We start from the raw sequence: 15,766 nt of genomic DNA on the forward strand, positions 1-15,766 counted from the left end.
AAACAAGCTGTACTTGCTACCTGGGAGTCTAAAACGCTGATGGAACTGATATTCGAGCGACACTCAAGTCAAGTGGACCCAATTTCGGCGAATTCCGGACGGTCTGTGACAGCCAAATCATCTGCTTGCACCTTCACGATGGTGGGACTGTTAGTAATCCTGGGTATAACCTCCATGCACAAGTACATGGTGGGTGACCACCCAGGTGTGAACCAATGTAAGCAGGGGTCGAGGTGTGGCGCCCACACCACATGGAGGAACGCCGCCCCTCTATGTTACCAGGCAGTACTAGGTGGTAGATGACTCTCATCAACCGGCGCAATACCACCACTTTGCTTATTGGGGGCTTGAAGTGGTGGAACCAATGTTTAGTCTCTAGATTTAAGTTCTGGTCAACCTTTCCCCACCTTTTCCATCATGCAGTATGATTGATGACTTTTGAGGTTATGATGAACATCGTGGCGAGATCCGATATTCCTTACATTTCGAGGGTACAGCTCTAAAACGGTGTTCGCAGGCCAGCCGCTAGTTATTACACCGGACCGAACCTATTGGTAACTCTCTAGGAGGCTTCCGGATCAGCTAGTGTATGATCTTGCTGCCTCTACTCTGCCAGATATTGACTGGAGGAAGTCCGAGTATGTGTATGCGGGGAGCATTGTCGAGGCCATGTTATGTCAAGGATCTGGGTATATTCTTATCATGTGTACGCCATATCCAAAAATTTCATTACTTCATACAGCATGTCCCATCCACTTTTTCTAGGTGTATTCATGGTGTATTCACTATTGAATACACCATGAATTGTCAGACTAATAGAGTAAGCTTATCTGCGAAAAGATCTAAACCTCCCAAGCACTTCCTAATTCATTTCACAAATATACGTGGTCTCAATTCTAATCTCAACGATGTCCATTTCACTTGCAGTCTGCCAAACCCCATGTATTTTTTCTGACAGAATCTCAGTTATCGGTTGATTCAACTACTGCTCATCTCAGATGCCCAAATTATTCGCTGTATGATTCCTTTCGCCTCAAAGGTGGTACATGTGCATATGTCCATTCTGACATTCCCTGTCAATTTGGAATCTCCTCTCTTTGATCTTCTCTGGCTTAAAATCTCTCTACCTCATTGCGTCAAATTCATCTGTTGTCTCTACCCTTCTCCCAACTCCACTAATCACTTGGAGCTCTTTGACTTCCTCTCTTTGCAACTTGACTTTCTCCAGTCCAACTTTCCTAACAGTGAGGTAATTTCCTTGGTGATTTTCCACAACTCCAGCTGGCTTCTGTTTTCTAGTCACACCGACCCAGCTGGTCGAGATGCTAAGGCTTTTGCAATTACTAATGACCTTGCACGGATTGTTAATTTACCTACAAGAATACCGGATAATCCTAATCATACAGCCAATACGCTTGATCTTTTTCTCACAAACAACCCTTCTAAGTACACGGTAGAAGTGAGAGGTCCTTTAGGCACTTCAGATCACAACTTGGTGATTGTCTCTTCTTCAATGGAACCTTTATCTCATGGCTATTCCCAACCTTGTGTTGTTTGGCATTACAAGAATGCAAAATGGGATGACCTGCGAGACTTCTTTTCTTCTTTTCCTTGGTCGGATTACTGTTTCAAAACTTCTGATGTCAACGTTTGCTCAGATCGTGTCAGTGAAATTATTCTTGCAGGAATGGAATCTTTTATCCCACACTCCACTTTAAATCTCGTCCTTTATCTAAACCTTGGTTTTCCAATAAATGTGCTAAGGCTGTTCAAGAGAAGAATGTTGCATATCGTAATTGGCTTGTTTCTAATTCTTCAGTTTCATTTTCTGCCTACACCAAAACTCGCTACAATTGCAAAACAGTTATTAATCAGTCCAAACTAGAGTTTGAACAGGCTAAGAGTAGAAAACTTGCTTCCTGCCGTAATGGTAGCCGAGCATTCTGATCTCTTGCGAAAGCTATTGGCCGCAACTTTTGCCTATCTCTGCTCCCACCTCTGTCCAAACCAGATGATTCTGTTGTCACTTCAGCCAAGGATAAAGCTGACTTGCTAGCATTTTGCTTCCAACTCATGTATTAATGATCTTGGTAAAACACCTTCCACCATTCCCAACACGCTCCATTCAATGTCTCCTGTTGTCTTCCGTCAAAAGGATGTCAGAAGGATTTTGACGAATCTTGATGCTAAGAAAGCTCCAGGTCCCGATGGTATTTCTCCACTTGTTCTCAAAACCTGTGCTCCTGAACTTACTCCTATTCTTTGCCGCCTTTTTTCACTTTCTTATTCCAAAGGTGTTTTTCCTTCTGCTTGGAAATTTACTCATATCCAGCCAATTCCTAAAAAGGGTGATAAATCCCTCCCATCCAATTATCGTCCCATTGCAATTACTTCTACTCTTTCTAAAGTAATGGAGAAATCAATTAACCGCCATCTCTTAAACTTCCTAGAAACCTTCCATCTGATAAACGATCACCAGTATGGATTCCATCAGTGTCGATCCACTGGTGATATTCTGGCTTATGTTACCCATTTATTAATTAATTCAATGGAAAGGTTCGGTGAAACACAAGTAGTTGCTCTTGACATCTCAAAGGCTTTCGATCGTGTTTGGCATAAAGGTCTTCTAAACAAGCTTCCATCTTATGGTTTGCCAACTGTTTTTAGTAATTGGTTATCCAGTTTTCTCTCTGATCGCATACTGAGGCTGATGGTAGATGGCTCTCTGTCTTCTAACTTCTCCATTAATGCCGGTGTCCCCCCCAAGGTTCAGTTCTTTCCCCCACTCTTTTCCTCTTGTATATTAATGACCTTCTTCCATTGACTGGAAATCCTATCCATAGTTTTGTCGATGATAGCACATTGCATTCCACTTTTCATTTTGAGAAACCTTGTCCTGCTCAATCAGCTTCAACTTCTCCAATATTCGCTACCAATTCCTTAAATGCCGATCTTCAGGTAATTCTCCAGTGGGGCAAAGGCAACTTAGTTGATTTCAACCCTTCTAAAACTCAGTCTTGTCTTATATTTCGCAAAATGGATTCTTCTGCTCCTATGCTTGTCTTTAGTGACACTCCGATTTCTAGGCAAAATGATATATCTCTTTTGGGGATTACCCTGACTTCTAATCTCTCTTGGCACAAGCACATTACAAATATTGCTTCTTCTGCATCTAAAAAACTTGGTTTTCTCTTTCGCTCTCGGCATTACTTTTCTTCCAAACAGCTGCTCACTCTGTATAAATCAAATCCGCCCTGCCATGGAATATTATTCCCTCAACTGGGGTGGTGCTCTCAAAACCTCTCTCAGGCTTCTTGATTTCATTCAGAAGAGGGCAGTTAGGTTAATTAATGGCTCATCTCTAACAGAGTCTCTCCACTCGCTGTCTTATAGACGTACTGTTTCTGCTGCATGCCTCTTCTACAGATACTTCCATGGGCACTGTTCTTCTGAATTGGCTTCTATAATTCCCGCTCTCTCTTTCAAAACAGTCCGAACACGTGCCGCCACCAGTCAACATCCATTTACTGTCCAACTTCAAACTCACAGAACCAACTTTTCATCTTCCTCGTTTATTCATTCAACTGCTGTTTTCTGGAACAATCTTCTTTCATACGTATTTCCTGAAAATTAGTCTACAGAAGTTCAAGTCCAGTGTCAACAAATATCTTCTTTCGTCTTCTCAACCTCCAACCCAAGCACGGTACTAAGTACTATAGGTTCTAACACCTGTCGTGTTTGGGGTTTACATAAAAAAAAAAAAAAAAGGTTTTATTTAACGCATCGTAATACAAGTTCCATACTACGTACACTAATTTGTTAACAGGTGCAGGATTTTAACGAACTTCGTCTTCAGACCATAAATGCTTATGAGGGATATAAGAACATCTTCACAACATGAAAATTACTATGAAATTAATTTTAAAAAATTACAACTAACGTTAGATTTAGGAATGTATACACTTGCATTAATATAGTGTTGAGAATACGGAAGATTTAGAACTCTATAGTCGAGTTAAACAAATACACCTACATACATTTTGGGGGAATCGGACTTCTTATTTCCTGCACTGTAATACAACCAACATAAACCTACTTCGTGCATGGCTATATAAAAAGAACCAGGTAATATTCGGTTCGAAGTTATCAAGAACAGATGGAAGTGTCGAATACGGCCTTAGGGTGAAGATCGAATATGGCGAGCTGGTGCCAATCTAAAGATTTCAGCCGGGGATTCTGTTGGAGTTCCGGATATCTGGGTGACCTTTCCTTTTCTATTATTGTGTTTAAAATATAGACTGCCAAAATTTGATTCCTGTTTTTTTGTTAATGGAAAGGTCACTGAAGATTATTAAAAAATAATAATAAATAAATAAAGGCTTCCTTAAATGATCTTCTTTTGTAATTTTGATCTGTAGTGAGTATAGATATGTGTCCTCGAATTCCTAGAGAATGTCGCGTTGGAAGGCATAATAGGCTGTATCCGACCTACTGCACATCCTTCCTGTTTTTCAAGTCTTCATTGAAGATGCCTGTAGGATTCTCCAATATATACGGCTCCACAGCAGCACCTTATGTGGAAGAAGATGGCTACTTCTTGTGTTGTAGCTGCTTTCACTATCTTTTCACTGATTCCTGCGACATATGGGATACATACATGTGGGGATTCTTAATTTTTTTTTTCCGGACTTCTTTTTTAGTCTGGTCGATTACTTTGTTTATCGTATGGAACGAGTAATCATTTTTGATAGCTATTTGGGTTATGGTTGAGAGTTATTTTTGTAGAAGTTAGTGGTCGCTACATATCTTGAGAACCCGAAGTACATACGATATAATTACATATGATTATCCTATTTTCGTGCGGTGTGCTATGGGCCGAGTCCTATTGGATGATGAGACCTGTATCAGTAGGTTTTCTATATACCGTGTTTCTATAGTGTTGAGTCTTCTGTGGAGAAGAATATCCAGGAAAGGCAGGAGGCTCTTTTCTTCTAATTCCATTTTGAATTTTATGGAATGGTGGAAGTTGCCCATGCTGAGATCCGGTCTCAGCATGGGCAACTCACACTCACTGCTCTTGACTGAGGTATTCGTGACCTGGCTGGAAACCTCCTTAAATGGTCAAAGGTTAAAACCTAAATTCTGGAGGCGTTATGTCGATGACATATTGTCCATCTGGACTGGCAGGCTGGAAGACCTATACAGTTTCCGCAATTACCTAAACAGCTTACAGAGGACTGTCAACATGCTGATTGTCCTGTCTGCATACAGGCAGACCCTCCTGATGCTGTGGATAAATAGACTGACACTTTATATCTCAGTGACTCGAAGAATATGCTTAAAAGCGTAACAGCCGAAGCATTCGCGGAATTGCTTCAACTAGTTGCTAAGCAAGCTGAAGAATATATGCAGAATTTCGATGAAACATTTCTAGGAATTTTTGAATGTTTATCTATCCTACTCATTACAAACCAAAAATTAGTTCCTTTCTGCACACAGAAAGGAAGTAAGACACGAAATTAGCTAATTGAAAGACTAGATGACTGACCTGAAGAACAGTATTATGCTATGGGGTAAGACTGCTTACCGAACAATACCAGCGAGTGCCTCAAAACCAGAACGTAAAGTTTCAGACGCCATAGTTAATAGATGCGAAGATACTGAGTGAGGCCCGTGCACCCTTCTCGGCAATTAATGCTGAAGTTGAAGTGGGCCATAGACAAAAAAAAAATGCAGTTTTAAATGTCCCTTCCATTTCTTACTGCATATCAGTTGAACAGAGAAACAAGAGACTTCATTGAGCAATCTCCTAAGACAGATGATCATGAACGATAGCCCCCAGTTGGATATATTCATTGGAGATCTAAGGCTTCTACCCAAACCTCTATATCTCCCTTACCACATGATCTCTCTCTCTCTCTCTCTCTCTCTCTCTCTCTCTCTCTCTCTCTACTATGGCAAAATGTGAGGCTGATATGGTGTGCCCTGAAAATAGTACTAGACCCACATATGCGAAAATTACACCAAACGTAAACAGTTATTTAAGAAAAACCTCCTCCCAGAAGATCTACGGAAGTGATCAGGATTATTAGAACCTATTGAAAACTACCAGCCCGCGAGAACCTTACAAATCAAATGCTCACAATGTTCAGATGGGCATAGTAACTCTAATCTGTCTACACAACCCCCAAACTAAACACTCACGCAGACACGGCGCATGTGAACTTCTCAGCTTGTGGCCGTTTGGTAAGGATATTGAATATTACAGCCGTTAGGACCCGAGTGAAAGTCTTTGTCATCATGCTTGGCCCGAACATACAGGCAAATGACATAAAAACCATGTTTGCTCAGGGACACCGAGTTCACACTGAAGTGAGATAGTTGAAGACACAGTGCCTGTGCTTTTTCTTCAACTTGTGCTCATCACTTGATATTCACTTGAACAAGAAAGCACAAGTGATATTCATCACTTACGCTTTCTTGTTCGCTGATGACCTAAATGTGATCCTTGAATACAATAATTGGCTACTGGGTGCACTAGTTAAAAGATTTCGAGAAAAGAGCACAACGTGCGCTCAGAGATCAGCAAGCCCGCAACCGAAATATGGTGCTCTTTTTGAAGGGAAACAAGCCATATGTTGTTTTATTCAGAATGTAAAAAATATTACTAACAAACTGCACACATTTCAGACCTTCCTACACCTTGAAGAATACGACTTTATATAGTAGAAACGTAGCTAAATCATGACAGATCTGCTGGTACACTCCCCTCTATTTAGAGATATAGTATATTGCGGACAGCAGAAAAGAATAGATGTGTGGAGGAGTAGCAGTACTTTATCATGAGAGTTTTCATCTTACAAGAGTGAATCTGCCAGTCTGAGAAGTTTGAACCGATACCCGCCTTCTTCAGGAGGAAATTTTTTTTTTTTTTTTTTTTGGTAGTTTTTGGCGCATCGGCTTCTGTGGCCATAATGCACCTCCCAAGGTTTTTGTAGTACTTTGATCCAAGCCCCAGGCGGGATTCGAACCCGCGACCTTTGGGTTGCCAGGTAGGCACTTTACCCACTCGGCTAGCCCGGTCGGCTTCAGGAGGAAAGCTCAAAAAACCTAAGTATGCCTTATCTGTATCCCTTTCCCCCGGAGCACAGTGCTGACACCTGACCGAACTTCTTGTGAGGATAACAGAGAATCTAGCCTCTGATATATACCCGTGATTGCAACCGTAGCCTTTACTTAAATGTTCAATCTCCTAAGACAGATGATCATGAACAACAGCCTCCATTTGGATACATTCATCAGAGATCTAAGGCTTCTACCCAACCTCTATACCTCTCTTACCACATCAAGCTAAAGAACACCTAATGTAATCCTCCAGACCTTAGATCTGATCCAACTTGGAACGTCCCCGACTAAGGGAGAGCAGCATTTAGATATATTATACCATAATCTGATAAACATATCAAGATTTAATGAAGATCTCACGGACTGCGGACTATAAAAAATAAGAGCCATTTTTCTTTAAAAAGAAACGACAGGCACACTATGAAGAGATTCTTAAAAAACTACGACATTGAAAAAGAATTGGGAACTAAATTTGAAGTGGAGGAAAACACATTGGGCTGAGAGACCTTTGGAAGACTTCCAACTGACGGTATAGCCAGGAAGCCTTCGTGGGCAGCATAGTTGGTAGGATCGCCTTCCTCCCCACACCTGGTGGAAAATCCCTGAGTTCGAGTCGCGTCGATGACGAGGAATTTTTATGGGCTTTTTTCACAACGTGGCTGAGTTAATCGGTCTCAGGCGTAGATAGCAAGGTCCCCACCCATCTCGGAAACTTGGGTTTTTCGTCCAAAAAACAGGAAAATCGACCAGAGAACACACGCAGTTCACTAACATAATATGCAATATGCAGATGAACGTATATTCCTAGTGTCCCTAGTGTGACATATTTTGTCTCTAAGGAAAGAGCTCTTCTACTTGACGCAATATATATGCCAACGCCCAGCTTTATGAACTGCAATCATACTTTTATAAAATAAGTTTATCGCTAAACTCTGACAAGTCAGCACAACGGACCATAACTAATAAGAAGATAAAGAATCGAATAGATTTATTTTTTAATGGAACATAGGTAAAGAAAGTCAGCTCAGACACTGACCTCTGAATGACGAGAGACGTGGGACGAGGGTCTCACCAGAATAAAAACTCTAGCTGCCATATGGGCTATAAAGCAGGAGATAACTGAGATTCGTAATCAATAACTAGTGACCCAATACATCGAAAAATATATTGTTCCGCTTTCCTATATTCTTCGACAAATTAGTCCTCTGCCTATATAAGGAAGTTTCTCGGCCTGGTGTACTGGGTGCTACGATGAATGAATAGGATTGCCGGGATTCCCTTTACAATATCAAAAGCCATAATATATGCAAACTTGAACGTAGTCCTGTGGATTCAGCTGGTCACTATACATAACATCTGCACTCTTGCTCAACGTCTGATTGGGAGTTTAGATGCCCCTCGTGAGAACCTTGTAGCCAGACGACGTCGTGGAGCCAGTCTTAGCTATACCCATAGCTTACTCCATAACAGAGGAATTAAGGCAGCTGTTCCCTGCTAACGCTGGTACTTTTTAGAGACCTTAAAATCAATAAATCTTTATTATGGATTTGCCGGCCATGGAAGACAAGTCTAATAATTGACTTTGTATGGTTCACATCTTCAATAAACAGTTCTTACTCGATATCAGATGATCTGGAAGACAGATCGTTTAGCTAGATCATTCATTTGTGATTGTAGATATACCTTTTAGCTAGCGTTATGCAAAATTTTTTGTTTAATTATAATAAAATTATAATCGACAAAAAATATATGAACTGCCTTCAAAAATTTCACTTCCACTTGTCAAAGTATGAAGATTTAAAAAATAAGACTAAAAATTTGCCCTTCTGTCTTCTCTTCTAGAAATTCTATGGGGGGGGGGGTGGAGTCTCGACAACCTACTTCTCAGAATTAATGAAGATAGCAAGTTCAACTTGTTTCTTTTTTGCCATATAACTCATCCGTTGCGTGCTTAATCAGCACTAAGCCCACTTTATCACTGATCCAACGGACATTTGGAGTCCCCTCTGGGCGGACTACTTTAAACGAATAAAGATTTAGCTAACAAAAAGTTTTTATTCTTCAAAGGGTTATGCAATTTTTGCAGTAGAATAATGTTAGCATAACTGTACTCATTATGTCATTATAAGGTTCTATTTCTCCTGATCTAAATGCTCTTTCTGCCGCTTTTTTAACAATTTTAAGCATGCTCACATTATTTCAATTTACACAAAAAGGAATATAGAACTGTCCCTATTCATTAACGCTTCAAACCATATTCAGTGTGGTCTGAAAAAGTTCCGCAGCATTAATTTTCAAGTATGTCAATATCTACCATCATCCTTTTATCAAAGTCACGAAGACGATTTTCTTCCTGAAATCCATCCTCTCCAATCTTCTCGTATTTATCCTCTTTATGCATACCAACCTTTATAACGTTTTTAATATAGTCACGCACTAAAATAATGTACAAATTTTAATCCATCTATTTTTAATTTTAATGTCAGTTGTAGATTATTTTGTAGTTATAATCTGTTATGTATATATTTTTAAATAAATAAGTAAGCTGATTCGTTGTTCCTAAATATGTTTAGTGCAATTGATTCCGTTTGGTCTAATAATCCTCTGTTCAGGGTCAGAAGTACAGTTTTACACGCGTTTTACTTGACCGTGGTTCGAGCCTACGCGATCGCTCGTGTACATCTTGGAAAAAATTATGTTGTCCGTCTTAATGAATCACATTCTTGGAGATAAGCCGCCACAGAACCACTATGCCATCTGAAACCGGTCCATATTGACGGACCTCCTTGCAACCCCTGACACGTACTACGACTATTGTCTGCTTTTGAACGGCACGAGGAACTCGCTGTCGCGTACCTAGATATTGAAGCTGCCTTTGACGCCAGCAACGTGTTGGCACTTTTCTGCTTACTTGAAGCCCACTATCTAATCCAGGGGCCGGCAACCTTTTTGAGTGAAGAGCCATTTTTGATCGAATTAAAAAAAAAAGAGAGAGAATCCGAAGAGCCGCACCTCAGCTCAAACTGGAGGGGAGGGGGGAAGTTTTTTAAGAAATGGAATAGAGTGGGAAGGTGTTTTATTAAAAAAAATATATATTGAAATATTATTTATTAATACTGAAAAAATGTAACAAACATCCAGTTAGGTACGAATTAATGTAACTTTTGCTACTGAACCTCTTGAGCGAGGCTCTCGACATCAGGAGAGTATGCTCTAATTTTCATCCTTAAATATGCTGAGTGACTTGCATTATTCAGACGGTTTCTTGATTTATTTTTAATATACATGTAGTTCATGTTCGAAAATATTTGCCCGCAGAAATACGTCGAACCAAAAACTGAGAGAAGTCCAAATGCCAATATTTTCAAATTTATATACGTGTCCGGTAATCTATTCCACGCATCTAACACAATTTGATCTTGCATTTTCAACTCATCTAATCGCCGTCCACTCGTGTAGAATTGCAAGGGCAGCCTTTTGCCTCTCCAAATCCTCAATTTCAGTTTTAAGGCATTTTAGTCTTGCACTCCATATGTCCTTGATTTTTAAGTCCTCCTAACTCCATTTCAAATTGTGCTTCATGTCGGCTAAAAGTTAAAGAGCCGCAGTTACATGTTCAAAGAGCCGCAGTTTGCCGACCCCTGATCTAATCCATGGTTTTTCTAATCCAATATCCTTTGGTTCATAGCATCACTCCTCCATGACAGGGTATTATAGACTGTTGGTTCTACAGGGTTGAGTCCTATCTGGCTTATTATTTACAGCTATCATCGCGCCTCTTGTTCGTAACAATGAGAAAATCATTACGTATGCAAACGATATAAAAATTCTAAAGCCTATTGCTTCCAACAGTGACCTTGAGGCTACAACATGTATTAATAATAGTCTCGTCAACATCCCCTCTTACCTCAAACAGTATGGACCCTCAATCAATCTACAAAAAACAAAACTAATGGTGTTTCCTTCAAACCAATCCCAACAGTAATAGCCCCAACACTCGATGAAATTGTAATAACTGCCACTCCTACCCATGCAGATTTGGGAATAGTATTTGATCCAAAACTTCGGTTTTATGCTGATGTAGGCAGGCTCACGCCCAGAACAACCTCTCTTCGATGGTCAGCTAAACAAAAATTAATTTGTGTTAAGGATTTTCAAATAATTAAGAAATTCATTAGAACTGTTATTTATACTCTACTCCTCTATGCCGCTGAAGTGTGGACAATTCATACCACTCAGAAACTCCCCGAATAGGCAACGCTTCCTCAGTAGGGAAGACTGTTGTTACCTATTCTCGGAAACTCCGGGCAGCATCAGGCGCCCCCTGGTGACCTATTAATGGCAAAACCATTGTTAATGCACAATTGACTGCCACAATAGCTATCTCACAGCCAACTGACTTTGACACACACACACCACTAGGTGGACATACCAATTACGGGGCATATCAACCTTACAACGACACAAATACTGGGCAAAAAGTAGGAATCTAACAGCACAGAGAACTACCGTTAACTGAGAACAAATTACCCAGTACCTAGCCGTATTCGAGGATTACTGCAACGCATTTGAGGCGACAATTTATCACCTGATTCAGAGCGAGGCGACAGTTGCCGATCTTGTGATAAGAGCGTGGTGATGCTGAAACTGCGGTGTTGCCATGCCTTTTGCCGAGAGCCGTAGTTGATAATGTAGAGTAATTCGCTAATATGAGATCCCAATTGTAATTCGAAAACAAGAGCAATTGACAAAATTTAATGTTAAATTCGAGTTCAGCAGCATAAAATTAGTCAAAATTGAGTGTTTTCGTAACATTTTACGTGTTGACCAGTGCTATAGCAACGAAGGAAAACGAGAAATTTGAAATGTTACAACTGACCATGCTACAATGAGCCCTAGTCTTTCCTATTTATAATTAGCTGAATATGAGTTATACTTGGTGGTAAGCAAAGAAGTTCAGTTTGGTTTTCTGGACAGTATTCACGGCTGACAAGAAACGAAGAAATAGATGCCCGTCTGTAATCAATAAGGTGTTCCTGGTGTATTGTGCTGGGAGTACTGTTTTGACTACACTGGTGAACACTTGACTTCAAGTTGTAAACCATTAGTATATTCTTTAGGCAGTATAAATTATATTAAATATTGATTTTTAAAATACTAGAAACAATTTTATTACTTATCCATTTTACTCAGTGCAATTCGATCTAAATACGTATTCTGATTGTTAGATTAATGAGGGGGAGAAGAAACAAGCGAATTAGCATAAAAATTGAGGGAAAAAAACGTTTTTCTATATACTCCACTAAGAGGAGTTTGCAATTAATTACTGACAGTCAATGCAATCTATAACCCTATTCCTCAAACGAGCGTGCTAGTGCACCACGTGCTTCATCATTCTCATATTTACTTGCCTTTAAGAAAGATTTTTCACTAGAAATTTTATATTTATTAACTGCGAAATTGCAAATTAATTGTCACTCTGATTCTCTCACAACGTTAAGCCGCGTGGTCCTGCCTACATCAGCGCTCTCTGGTGAGAAATTAAAAAAGGCTGTTGTTATTTTGGTTTTTAGGAGCATTAGCAACTAAGGCCATATTGCTCCGGGAATATGCGGTGGTCATTCCCTTGACCTTTCCGCATCCTCCGTATTCGGTGGTGACGGGCTCGAACCCCGGTCTAAAAAAAGGCTTAACTTAATCCATTTATCCTGACTCTGTCCTTATCCTACACCGCAAATACAAAAATACGATCGCTAGTTCGCCCTTTCATTCGCTGAGTGCGATATGAGAATCGATCAAATCCTCTACCCCATTTCATAGACTGCTGTTTCTACTTCTTGTCAGTGGATGGTAAAATATAAATTGGTAGAAATTATGGTGGGTAGTTTAAGTTTTAACAGTACGAACAGCTATTTACACATTTATAATGCTGGCTTAAGCCGTTCTGGTGAGAAATTAAAAAAGGCTGTTGTTATTTTGGTTTTTAGGAGTATTAGCAACTAAGGCCATATTGCTCCGGGAATATGCGGTGGTCATTCCCTTGACCTTGCCGCATCCTCCGTATTCGGTGGTGACGGTCTCGAACCCCGGTCTAAAAAAAGGCTTAACTTGATCCATTTATCCTGACTCTGTCCTTATCCTACACCGCAAATACAAAAATACGATCGCTAGTTCGCCCTTTCATTCGCTGAGTGCGATATGAGAATCGATCAAATCCTCTACCCCATTTCATAGACTGCTGTTTCTACTTCTTGTCAGTGGATGGTAAAATATAAATTGGTAGAAATTATGGTGGGTAGTTTAAGTTTTAACAGTACGAACAGCTATTTACACATTTATAATGCTGGCTTAAGCCGTTTGTATAAGTAGTGACTTTGCCAAGTGAAAATTAACAACAAAAATTTCACTTTAAATGACAAATTCCTATTATGAGGTTGGATATATTGATTTTGAGCAACAAAAATAATTCCCTTTAAAAAAAAAAAAAGAAATTCCCCTTTATTGTTTATTATGCCTGAAAATTGGTATATTCTGTAGTAGGTTTGTCTGCTTTTCTAGATGAAAAACCCGAGTTTCCCAGAGTGAAAATCTATTAGCCCTCTCCCGAGATGGGTTAACCCGACCACAGTGCCTTTTATGAGGATTTTACTCTTAAACAGTGGTGTGGTGTTAGGTAATTGTCTCTCTCTCTCTCTCTCTCTCTCACACACACACACACACACACACACACACACACACACACACACACACACACACACACACACACACACACACACACACCTTTGACGTTGTAAAACGTAATTTTATTTTTATTTTTTTATACGACCTGCTCGTGGCTATTTACTGTGGATAGTCAGCCTAAATAGGGAATATTTAGCATTTACTTTCCTACAATCATTATTCTTTATTGTTAATGTGGTGTTATTTCCCACTCCAGACAGCTGTTTCGATATTGCACTTTCCTGAAAATGTAAGCGGGCACTCCAATTTGAAGTTAATACTTACACTCACTGGTCAGAATATTGGAAACCTTTAATCAATATTTAGTAAAGCCATCTTTTGTCTGAATTACAGCCCGTCCACGTCGTGGTAGGGATTCCACTAGCTGTCTGAGGGATTCTAACTCCAGATTCGACCATTCTTCCATGCGAATGCGAAGCCGAACTGACCTTTCCAACATATTCCAGACATTCCAATTAAATTGAGATCTGCAGAATTAGGCGGCAGAGATGGATGCTGGAAATCTTGGCAATGTACCACAAACTCTTCAGATACAATTTTTGCACATGTATGGTTGCGTTGTCATCTTGAACGATTCCATCGCAATCCGGTTAAAAATGAAGAATTTATGGGTGAAGTTGATCTGACACAACAGAAGGATATTGAATAGAAGTAACACAACCTTCTAACGTTATGAGCGGATTTGTCGGTACCAACGGAATATACCAATGCCATGATACCGCCTCCATCTGCTCGAGCGGTTGACACGAGACAGTGTGCATGCATAGCTTCATGAGGTTCGCCCCACACATTTGTGCAAAAATGTGTAAATCTAAATCGAGACTCATCAGATCGCATGATCTTTTCAACCTTTCAGCAGTCCAGTCTTGTGGTTGGCACCACCACTCCAGTAGAACCTTTCAATTTTTTACAAGGAGAAGTGGCTTTCGTATAGCCAAATCCCAGATTATTCAACTCCTCTCGCACAGTTCGCTTGGCAAGCAATGGGTCTTTCTTTGCCTAAATTGAATTTGTCAGTCATTTGCTGCACCCTGGATCTTCTATTCCATTCTGAAGCACAATTCGCTTCCAATTCCTGTAATCTCGTTCTTGGAGTTCCGACTTTCTTCCATTTATAGCCCGGGTCTCCTTTCACATTCCACTCATTGTATACGTTTGAGATGTTTGCTTTCTACGTGAGGAAACAAAGAAAATCACACCGGTGATTTTCTTTGTTTCCTCAATTATAGCTCCTGTTAAACGTGCTCCAACAATAAAACCTTTCTGAAAATCGGAAAGATCACCTGGCTTCCTTATGATCAAATCAACTAAGAATCCCAAGGAAGCCGTACAGTACTTATCTGATATCAAGAAACTTGTGATCATACCATGTGACAATTAACCTTTGCATACAGTACATTTCATTATCCGTTGACGCTAATTGCAAAAGGTTTCTAAAATTTTTGACGTGAGTGTATCATTACTACTTAATCTATAATTTTGATATTTTTGTTTTAGGGAAATCCTTCTTTCAGCTTTATTTATTTATAGGTGCTTCTTACTATTTCGTTGCTGAGATAATCAATTCTCAGCAAAAACCGTCTAGAAATAACTAGAAGAGATACCTCTTAATTTTTAGTGAAAATGATAAAGCAGTTGTCTTAAATGGGTCGCTTCACCTAATCTGTCTGGAAAAATTTGTAAAATGTGAAAAGACAAAAACGATTCTACATTCGGTAGTGTTAGATGTTCTAGTGTAGTGCCGTCTAACCTTTTTTTTACCCGAGAGAGCTTATTTCAATTTTGTAAAACGACTGGAGGCGTCGTAGTAGGAAACGGATGTCCCACGATATTTATACGCATTAAATCATTGAATTTAACAAGTTTAGGACTTCTGCGGGCGCAACAAAACCGGCAGCGG

The sequence above is a fragment of the Mastigoproctus giganteus genome, chromosome 1, assembly GCF_048544385.1.
Source record: "Mastigoproctus giganteus isolate SK-2022 chromosome 1, ASM4854438v1, whole genome shotgun sequence".
Lineage (NCBI taxonomy): Eukaryota > Metazoa > Arthropoda > Arachnida > Uropygi > Thelyphonidae > Mastigoproctus > Mastigoproctus giganteus.